This window comes from Pristiophorus japonicus, chromosome 28 (genome assembly GCF_044704955.1).
Source record: "Pristiophorus japonicus isolate sPriJap1 chromosome 28, sPriJap1.hap1, whole genome shotgun sequence".
Taxonomy (NCBI): domain Eukaryota; kingdom Metazoa; phylum Chordata; class Chondrichthyes; family Pristiophoridae; genus Pristiophorus; species Pristiophorus japonicus.
In genome coordinates, this window is record NC_092004.1 from 15,122,987 (window position 1) to 15,132,808 (window position 9,822).

Sequence of the window (9,822 nt, forward strand, 5' to 3'; positions counted from 1 at the left end):
TTAACCGTGGGACAGGACCCATTACTGCGGCATGAACCTCTCACCTGAAGATTATTCCCACCAGAGTTCGCCCTGTGCGGCTTTAACGGTGGAAGTGGGCAGTGCGTGGGACATATATGGCAGCACAGCCTCGGGAAATGCCGGGCGGTGAGATTCGACCCTGACTTAGAGAAACTCATCCTTATACTTCTGATGGTTTGGACTGAAGTTTCAGGTACAATTATTACGCTGCAGAATGCATCCACTTATCTCTGTTACCTTTTGGCATTAGATAACTCCAACCCACCGTCTTACAGCAGCAGATGGGAGTTTTAAGGCACAGCTTTAGTCGTACGTGTTCATCGGAGGAATGTGGGCGAGAATGTGAGTGTTGACTGGGTGAAAGGACCGGCAAGATAACTGTCATGTATTCAACCAGCATTGTAACCCATGTAGAAACTGACAAGTTGTACACTGAGAACAATGACCACTAGGTGATGAACTTATGGGAGACACTCCTAACCTGGACATTCAGGTATAAAAGGGGAAGCTCCACCCACCTCCATCACTTGAGTGCTGTGGAATAAAGGACAGGTCACAGACTGATCTTCTCTCGATACTATACTGTATAGTAAGGATGTATCAATGGCGACGAGAAACTAGGATTTAAACCATGTGAGCATGGCCACGAGCAGAACGAGAGTGTTATGGAATGATTGGGACAGAGAATCAACATTGTCAAAGCAGCACGCAGTTCTCCAGGCAGACATGGGCAATTGGGCATGCCCCAAAATGTAGTCGAGCCCAGAGGGAGAGTTTGACAGAGACAATGGCTCACCGAACGGCGATTCACGCCATTGCAAGGGACAATGCGGCTAGTAATGGAGCCATCAACACCTGTTAATGGCGCACTTAAGGACAGTCACAGAGGCAGTCAGAGACGATCGACTGACAAGGAGCCTTTTGTTTCCAACAACAGCTCATGTTGGAGGTGTGGAGGCACACACTCAGCCGGAGTTTGCAGAGATGAGCAAAATACCTGCAGAAATTAATGCTGGGGAAATCGGTGGAAGCTGAAGTTCAGCAAGTTCATGTGGAGCACATATACAGTTCATACAGCAGGACGCCACCGATAATGATAAAAGTGCTCCTCCATTGGCATCCCAGTATCAATGGAGCTAGACACGGGGGCCAGCCAGTCCCTGATGAGTATCAAACAGTTCGAAAAATTGTGGGCATCCAAGGCCAGGAGGCCAAAATTATCACCGATTGACGCATAGCTACGACTTACACAAAGGAGATCATTCAGGTGCGAGGCAGCGCCACGGTAGTCATGACCCACAAAGGTTCGGAGAACAGGTTGCCACTCTGGATTGTCCTGGGGGTCGGTCCCGCACGACTGGGGAGGAGTTGGCTTGCTGTCACGAACTGGAAATGGGACGATGTCTCTGCAATTTCCTGTGTGGATCGCGTTTCATGCTCACAGATCCTGGACAAATTTGACTCACTGTTTCAACCCGGCATTGGCACTTCCATGGGGGCCACGGTAGTGATTCACATAAACCCGGACGCCAGGCCAGTACACCACAAGGCCCGAGTGGTGCCATACGTGATGCGGGAAAAGATAGAAGGTGAATAGTGTCGCCTGCTGAGGGAAGACATCATCTCGCCAGTCGAATTCAGTGACTGGGCGAGCCCGATTGTGCCGGTGCTCAAGGCGGATGGGTCGGACACGCTATGTGGTGATTACAAGGCCATCATCAATCGGGTGTCACTCCAAGACCAGTACCCACTACCGAGAGAGGAGGACCTCTTTGCGACGCTATCCGGTGGCAAACCTTTTTCAAAATTGGACCTGATCTCAGCTTACATGACCCAGGAGCTGGCGAGTGAGTCGAAGAAGCTGACCACCATCACGACATACAAGTGGTTGTTTGAGTACAACAGATGTCCGTTCGGGATTCGCTCCACCACCGCGATCTTCCAACGAAATATGGAAAGCCTCCTCAAGTCGATTCCAGGGACGGTGGTTTTTCAGGACGACATCCTCATCACGGGTTACGAGACTGAAGAGCACCTCCACAACCTGGAGGAGGTGCTACGCAGACTGGACCGGGTAGGGCTGCGACTGAAAAAGGCGAAGTGCATCTTCCTAGCTCCAGAGGTAGAATTCCTGGGGATGAGGCTAGGAGTAGACGGGATGAGCCCTACTGCGTCCAAGACGGAAGCGATCCAGAGAGCACCCAGACCCCGTAACACGACGGAGCTGCGTTTGTTCCTGGGGCTCCCGAACTATTTGGTAACTTTCTTCCCAAATTGAGCACGCTGCTAGAGCCGCTACACGTGCTTCTAAGCAAAGATCGCGAATGGGTCAGGGGGGACAGCCAGGAAAGGGCTTTTAATAGAGCACACAATTTGTTATGTTCCAACAATCTGTTAACACGATATGACCCATGTAAGAAACTTGTGTTAACGTGTGATGCGTCGTCCTATGGTGTCGGGTGTGTGTTGCAGCAGGTCAATGCCAAGGGTCAGTTATAGCCGATAGCTTAGGCTTAAAGAAGTCTGTCCCAGTCAGAAAGGGGCTACGGGATGGCAGAAAAGGAGGTGCTTGCATGTGTATATGTGGTAAAGAAAATGCACCAGTACGTGTTTGGCAGGAAATTTGAGCTGGAGACAGATCACAAACCCCGAACGTCCCTTTTGGCCGACAACAAGGCCATAAATGCAATCGCATCGGCCCGCATACAGAGGTGGACACTCACGTTAGCCGCCTGTGACTATACAATTCGGCTCAGACCGGGCACTGAAAACTGCGCCGATGCACTCAGCAGGCTCCCACTAGCCACCACTGAGGGGGCCACCGAGCATGCTGCTGAGATGGTCATGGCTGTTGAAGCTTTCAGATGCGAAGGCTCACCTGTGACAGCCCGTCAGATTAAACCCGCTATTACCTTTATTCAAGAAATGTGTCCTGAATGGGGACTGGGCAGCCACGTACAGGACATGCCCTGAGGAATTTAAACCATTTCACAGGTGCAGGAATGAACCTTCGATTCAGGCCGATTGCCTACTGTGGGGAAACCGCGTAGTCATGCCCCAGATGGGCAGAGAGGTGTTCATCAGAGAACTCCACAATAAGCACCCGGGCATTGTCATGATGAAGGCAATTGCCAGGTTCACATATTTGGTGGCCAGGGATAGACGCAGACCTGGAACTTTGTGTTTGCAGGTGCAACACGTGTGCCCAGCTGGGCAATGCGCCCAGGGAAGCCTCCCTTAGCCCCTGCTTCTGGCCCGTCAAGCCTTGGTCACGCATCCATGTGGACTACGCAGGTCCTTTCATGGGAAAAATGTTTTTGGTTGCAGTAGACGCCTACTCCAAATGGATCAAGTGTTACATTTTAAATTCAAGCACATCATCTGCCACACTAGAACGTCTATGGGCAATGTTCGCCGCCCATGGTCTACTGGATGTCTTGGTCAGCAACAATGGCTCGTGCTTCACAAGCACTGAATTCCAGAACTTCATGGCAGGCAATGGAATTAACCATGTCAGAATGGCACCATTCAAACCGGCCTCAAACGGCCAGGCAGAACGAGCAGTGCAGATAATCAAACAGGGGATACTCGGAATCCAAGAGGGTTCCCGATAAAGCCGCTTATCACGCTTCCTGTTGGCCTACAGATCCCGAACACATTCGCTCACAGGGGTTCCAGCCACAGAGCTGCTAATAAAAAGGACGCTCAAAACCAGGTTATCCCTTATACACCCGACCATGAAAAAAATTGTCGAGAGCAGGCGCCAGTCACAATGCGACTACCATGACAGGAATGCGAGGGCGCGATGTATTGATGTAATTGACCCTGTCTTTGTCCTCAACTACCCTGCAGGGCCCAAATGGATCGCAGGCACTGTGATTGCAAAATGGAGAGAATAGGATTCTGGTAGTTAAACTTACTAATGGACAAATCTGCCGCAAACACGTGGATCAAACAAAAATGAGGTTCAGCAACCCCATAGAAGAAGCAGAGGAAGAACACGATATAGAGTTCACTCCACCACAGGTGACCGAACACGGGAACCAAAGGGAGGAGAGTCCAGACACTGTGGGCAGTCGGGACAGGGCTCAGGCACTGCTAACAGCAGACACTCAGGCCAGCGCCCAACAACCGGAGCCCCAACTCAGGCGCTCTACAAGAGAGCGTAAACCACCAGCGAGACTCAACCTGTGATCCCAATAAGACTTTCGGCGGGGGAGGTGATGTCATGTATTCAACCAGCATTGTAACCCATGTTTCAACTGACAAGTTGTACACTGTGAGAACAATGACCACTAGGTGGCGAACTTGTGGGAGACACTTCTAACCTGGACCTTCAGGTATAAAAGGGGAAGCTCCACCCACCTTCATCACTTGAGTGCTATGGAATAAAGGACAGGTCACAGACTGACCTTCTCTCAAGCATAGGCCTCGTTTGCATTTTTAATGTAGAGTAAGGACATAGCAATAACTTTACTCTGAAGGATCAAACACACCGTTCTGGTTTTGGTGAAGAAGATAATCATTGATCTGAAGTGTGGGGTTGAAGACGTGGAAAATGCTGCCTGTTGTCATAGTCTAACAGGTCATTTGATTCAGCTTATAGCTTCTAAACCTTCCTGCTGTGTTGTTGGTGGCAAAACGGGAGCATGTGGATTAGTGAACTGTGTGTGCGAATGTCACCATGTGTACACCGACTTGCCGTCTGGTGTGATATTGGCTATTTGGGCAGAAATGCGGCATTGTAAGCTCCGCGTCCCCTGTGTTAATCCTTCTAAAGGGCCCCGCAACTTCCGTGTGCAGGTAAACCCGGAGCTTGTGATCTGTCTAGGTATGCCTTGGTTATTATAGATCAGAATTTAAAAACAAAATGACGTGCAAATATTTAATATTTGTTTAATAAAATATTGGCACGGCTTAAAATGTTTCGTATAATTTTTCAAAATATTAACTTTTATTGTATTTGTTTTCAGAAAGTGGTTTTTAATTAAATTTGAAAATCAGAACATTTATGCTCAGTAACATTGGTAGTTTAATTATTTGGGGGATTCGATTCGGAAACGGCTATAATGGAATTCTCCATTTTGATCGGAGGACCATTCCCACGTGATCTCAGGGACGCTCCCAAACTGTCTGCGTCCCTGGGATCCGTGGGTCTTCACACAGGCAACAGCTGCAGGCCCCAGACCAGAACTCTGTGCGGCCTGGGAACCTGGAGGTCTGCTTGGGAATATATTGTGTGTCTGAGGTGTACTCCAGAGGTTCGCCTCCGACCGCAATTTCAGGACATTGCTTCACTGAAATGAAGATATCTCTGTGGGGTGGAGAATTGACATTGTAATTCATGCAATAATGAACATGCACCGCTGATAATACAAAAACTCATCTCATTGGATGACCAGAACTCCCTTCTCCATATAACCATAAACTCCCTTTAACTGCAGCTAGCAGCGATCTTCTAATTCTGGAACAGGCAACATTCCCCAACCTTTGATCATACACATGGCAAAGCTTCAGCAGCAATCAGCGATCTTCCTCCCTGATAGTGACAACCCAGAGTTGTTGTCATTTAACGGCGTGTTTTACCACTCAAACCTTAACAGGAAAATGTACTGGGGAAATATTCTGTTCTTCTCGAGATGAATATCGGCCATGTGGAGCAAAGGACGTCGGATAAGATAACTAACCCTCCATGTGTCTGTTGTGATGGCTACAACCCCACTATGCATTCTTCAATACACACATTTAGGACGTACATCTTTGGCCTTTGTCCATCACTCATAGATTGCAAAGATTTCAGATCACCTTCCTGTAAATAATAATCTCAGCACAAAGGACTGGAGATCAGCTTGTGCGCTGGTTTCCCTCCCAGGTTTGAAATCAGCATTGTTCTCTCTATCCCTGCCCCAGTAACACAATTTTTCTCTCTATCCCTGCCCCAGTAACACAGACACAAATGGCTGTCCTGTGGACTACCCTTTGGTTCTGTGTAGGTTCTGTAAAATTGGAGTTTTTTTGGCGAACACTGTGAATGGGAGAGCTGGTATGACTTGAATAGGAAGCTCCTGCACTGAATGAAAACATAACGTGTTGCTAAAGAAGAAAATTAATGACTCAACATGTTACCATTCAGAAGAATGAGAGGTGAACTTACTGAAACAGATAAGATAATGAGGGGGCTCGACAAGATGGATGCAGAGAGGATGTTTCCACTAATAGGGGAAACTAAGACTAGGTGATATAGATAGAATAAGGGGTTGCCCATTTAAAACTAAGATGAGGAGAAATGTTTTCTCTCAGAGGGTTGTAAATCTGTGGAATTGTCTGCCCCAGCGAGCTGTGGAAGCTGGGACATTGAATATATTTAAGGCGGAGATTGACAGAGTTTTGAGTAATAAGGAAGGGAAGGACACGGAAGTGGAGCTGAGTCCATGATCAGATCAGCCATGATCTTATTGAATGGTGGAGCAGGTTCGAGGGGCTGAATGGCTGCCTCCTGCTCCTATTTCTTATGTTCTTGTGACTAGAAAAGTGAAGTAAAGCTGACCCACCACACGTCACGTTGGAGCTGTTATTGAGCATGCGTTCCGTATATTCTCTGGGTTACAGCTTCACTGCTTATGAGGCAAAATACCGAATAAATGCATAAGAACGCGAGAAATGAGAGCAGGAGTCGGCCATTCATCCCTTCGAGCTTGCTCCGTCGTACAATGAGAACATGGCTGATCTTCTGCCTCAACTCCACTTTCCCACACTATCCCCATATCCCACGATTCCCTTAAGATCCAAAAATCTGTTGATCTCTGTATTGAATATGCACAACGACTGAGCTGCTACTGCCATTTGTGGAATATAATCGCAAAGATTCACAATTCTCTGAGTGAAGAAATGTTTTCTCATCTCAGTAACTAGCGGGGTGCCCCAGGGATCAGTGCTGGGACCCCAACTATTTACAATCTATATTAACGACTTGGAAGAAGGGACCGAGTGCAACATAGCCACATTGGCTGGCGATACAAAGCAACGTGGAGGAAAAGCAACGTGTGAGCTAGCAAAAAATCTGCACAAGGACATAGACAGGCTAAGTGAGTGGGCAAACATTTGGCAGATGGAGTATAATGTTGGAAAGTGTGAAGTCATGCACTTTGGCAGAAAAAAATCAAAGAGCAAGTTATTATTTAAATGGAGAAAGATTGCAAAGTGCTGCAGTACAGCGGGACCTGGGGGTACTTGTGCATGAAACACAAAAGGTTAGTATGCAGGTACAGCAAGTGATCAGGAAGGCCAATGGAATCTTGGCCTTTATTGCAAAGGGGATGGAGTATAAAAGCAGGGAAATCTTGCTACAGTTATACAGGGTATTGGTGAGGCCACACCTGGAATACTGCGTGCAGTTTTGGTTTGCATATTTGCAAAAGGATATACCTGCTTTGTAGGCAGTTCAGTTAATGTTCACTAGGTTGATTACAGCAATGAGGGGGTTGACTTATGAGGAAAGGTTGAGTAGATTGGGCCTCTACTCATTGCAATTCATAAAAATGAGAGGTGATCTTATCGAAACGTATAAGATCATGTTGGGGCTTGACAAGGTGAATGCAGAAAGGATGTTTCCACTGATGTGGGAGACTAGAACTCGGGGGCATAATCTTAGAATAAGGGGCCCCCCATTTAAAACTGAGATGATGAGAAATTTCTTCTCTCAGTTGGTTGTAAATCTTGGAATTCGCTGCCTCAGAGAGCTGTGGAAGCTGGGACATTGAATAAATTTAAGCCAGAAATCGATAGTTTCTTAAACGATAAGGAAATAATGGATTATGGGGAGTGTGCAGGGAAGTATAACTGAGTCCATGATCGGATCAGCCATGATCCTATTCAATGGTGGAGCAGGCTCGAGGGGCAGTATGGCCATCCAATAAAGGTACTGCAGTTATCATGGGCGACTTTAATCTACATATTGATTGTGCCAACCAAACTGGTAGCAATGAGATGGAGGAGGATTTCCTGGAGTGTATTAGGGATGGTCTTCTCGACCAATGTCTTGAGGAACCAACTAGAATGATGGCCATCCTAGACTGGGTGATGTGTAATGAGAGAGGACTAATTAGCAATCTTGATGTGCGAGGCCCCTTGGGAAAGGGTGACCATAATATGATAGAATTATTTATCAAGATGGAGAGTGTCACAGTTAATTCAGAGACTAGGGTCCTGAACTTCAGGAAAGGTAACTTCGATGGTATGAGACGTGAATTGGCTAGAATAGACAGGTGAGTGATACTTAAAGGGTTGATGGTGAATCAGCAAGGGCAAACATTTAAAGATCACATGGATGAACTTCAACAATTGTACGTCCCTGTCTGGAGTAAAAATAAAACGGGGAAGGTGGCTCAACCATGGCAAACAAAGGAAATTCAAGATAGTGTTAAATCCAAGGAAGAGGCATATAAATTCGCCAGAAAAAGCAGCAAACCTGAGGACTGGGAGAAATTTAGAATTCAGCAGAGGAGGACAAAGGGTTCAATTAGGAGGGGGACAATAGAGTATAAAAGGAAGCTTGCTGGGTACATAAAAACTGACTGCAAAAGCTTCTATAGATACGTGAAGAGAAAAAGATTAGTGAAGACAAATGTAGGTCCCTTGCAGACAGATTCAGGTGAATTTATAATGGAGATAAAAGAATTGGCGGACCAGTTCAACAAATACTTTGGTTCTGTCTTCATGAAGGGAAACACAAATAACCTTCCGGAAATACTAGGGGACCGAGGATCTAGTGAGAAAGAAGAACTGAAGGAAATCCTTATTAAGCGGGAAATTGTGTTAGGGAAATTGATGGGATTGAAGGCCGATAAATCCCCGGGGCCAGATAGTCTGCATCCCAGAGTACTTAAGGAAGTGGCCCCAGAAATAGTGAGGATGTTTTTTGAAGATGTAACGAGTAGAGTGGACAAGGGAGAACCAGTGGATGTGGTGTATTTGGACTTTCAAAAGGCTTTTGGCAAGGTCCCACACAAGAGATTGATGTGCAAAATTAAAGCACATGGTATTGGGGGTAATGTACTGATATGGATAGAGAACTGGTTGGCAGACAGGAAGCAGAGAGTCGGGATAAAGGGGTCCTTTTCAGAATGGTAGTCAGTGACTAGTGGGGTGCCGCAGGGCTCAGTGCTGGGACCCCAGCTCTTTACAATATACATTAACGATTTAGCTGAAGGAATTCACTGTAATATCTCCAAGTTTGCAGATCACTCTCAACTGGGTGGCGATGTGAGCTGTGAGGAGGATGCTTAGAGGCTGCAGGGTGTCTTGGACAGTTTAGATGAATGGGCAAACGCATGGCAGATGCAGTATAATGTGGATAAATGTGAGGTTATCCACTTGGGTGGCAAAAACCCGAAGGCAGAATATTATCTGAATGGCGGAAGATTAGGAAAAGGGGAGGTGCAACGAGACCTGGGTGTCATGGTACATCAGTCATTGAAAGTTGGCATGCAGGTACAGCAGGTGGAGATGAAGGCAAATGCTGTGTTGGCCTTCATAGTTAGGGGATTTGAGTAGAGGAGCAGGGTGCTCTTACTGCAGTTGTGCAGGGCCTTAGTGAGGCCTCACCTGGAGTATTGTGTTAAGTTTTGGTCTCCTAATCTGAGGAAGGATGTTCTTGCTATTGAGGGAGTGCAGTGAAGGTTCACCAGACTAATTTCCAAGATGGCAGGACTGACATATGAGAAGAGACTGGATCGACTGGGCCTGTATTCACTGGAGTTTGGAAGGATGAGAGGGGATCTCATCGAAACATATAAAATTCTG